The sequence below is a fragment of the Lepidothrix coronata genome, unplaced genomic scaffold (assembly GCF_001604755.1).
Source record: "Lepidothrix coronata isolate B3197 unplaced genomic scaffold, Lepidothrix_coronata-1.0 Scaffold3174, whole genome shotgun sequence".
NCBI lineage: Eukaryota > Metazoa > Chordata > Aves > Passeriformes > Pipridae > Lepidothrix > Lepidothrix coronata.
In genome coordinates, this window is record NW_016693354.1 from 278 (window position 1) to 1,744 (window position 1,467).

General features: G+C 51.6%; 1 long non-coding RNA gene across 1 annotated transcript; it reads right to left on the reverse strand.

Moving 5' to 3' along the window:
* Window positions 1–399: 399 nt before the first annotated feature.
* On the reverse strand, window positions 400–1,399 carry LOC108491945. Its single transcript, XR_001872975.1, has 3 exons — window positions 1,210–1,399; window positions 988–1,111; window positions 400–523 (listed from the first exon to the last, which is right to left on the reverse strand). It is a non-coding gene; the product is annotated as an uncharacterized LOC108491945 (long non-coding RNA).
* Between the last annotated feature and the right edge of the window lie 68 nt (window positions 1,400–1,467).

The window sequence follows — 1,467 nt, forward strand, 5'->3', positions numbered from 1 at the left end:
GCCTTGGAATAAAATAATACTCTGCAGAATTTACTGGGGGGGTGGGGAGGCCCTGGCACAGGTTGCCCAGAGAAGCTGTGACTGCCCCATCCCTGGAAGTGTCCAAGGCCAGGTTGGAGCAACCTGGGCTAGTGGAAGGTGTCCCTGCCCATGGCAGGGGGTGGAACGAGATAGGCTTTAATGTCCCTTCCAACCAAACCATTCCAGGATTCTCTGGCTCTAACAATATTAATATTGCACCAGATTTTCTCATTTTACTGTTTCATACCTCAAACTCCCAAGTCCCAAGGAAACCCACACTGTAATTAAAATATGGAGCTGGAAAATCAGCAGAAGGAGCTGAGCAGAAGTGAGAGGCACAGCTGCTCCTGTCCACACCAGACTCTGCACGGTGATGCTGCAGTTTTATATTCAGAGACACGAAACACTATCAAAGCCCAATAGAAGACATAAATAATTCCACTGCCAGCCATGGCCACTCACAGCAGCGACACTGGATAAACCTCTCCTTAAAAAAGAACTCCTGCAAAAGAGAAAATGAGCTTTATGCACTTCCATCCACTTCATTAACAGGCAGTCCTTACACTGAGCACGGACCTGGAGAGCTGTGCAGGACTCCATGTGCAGAGCATCCCAGGGGAGCTGTATCCCAGTGCTCCTCCACCTTGGCATGGCTGCTGGCCCAGGAAAATATCCTCCCTTCTTCCCTTCTCTTTTCCTTCCTTTCCTTCTTTCCTTCCTTTCCTTCCTTCCTCCCTCCTTCCTTCCCTTCCTTTCTTCTTTCCCTTCCTTCCCTTTCTTTCCTTCCCTCCCTTCCTTCCTCTTTCCCCTTTTCCAAGCGTTTTTCCCCCTTCCCATGGACACAAAGCCGAGCAGAGCAGACTCAGCCTGTTGCTGCTCCATGACTCAGTCAAGTGACTAATTCCCCTCTCCCCTGGGTTTCCCTCCTGGAGCACATTCCTTTTCCAAAACACGGCTTGATCTCACCTGGGACAGCACAGATAATCACTCTGGTCCCCACAGGGCACAGCCAGCTGGCTGGGGAGGCTGGAGGGGACCTGCCTGTCCCTGTCCCTTCTGTGCTGTGCCATCGGCAGGATTGGAATCCCTGCTGGAAACACAGAGCCGGAGGAAAATCAACACCCGGAGAGAGACATGAGGAGCTGCACAACAGCCCCGGCTCTCCAGGGCAAGGGACTGGGATCAAACCTGCCTGGTGACACAAGAGAGAACGAGGGTCTGGATGAGCCACAATCCTCACAGCTCACAGGTTTGTGCTAAATAACAACCCCCAAACGAGAGTGCCTGGGGACAGAGCTCTGCAGGATCCCAGAGTGACAGAACCACAGTCACAGAAACACAGAGTCACGGGATCACAGAGTCACCAAATCACAGAACCACAGAACCACAGAATCATAGAATCACAGTCACAGAATCACAGAATCAGAGAACCACAGAGTCACAGTC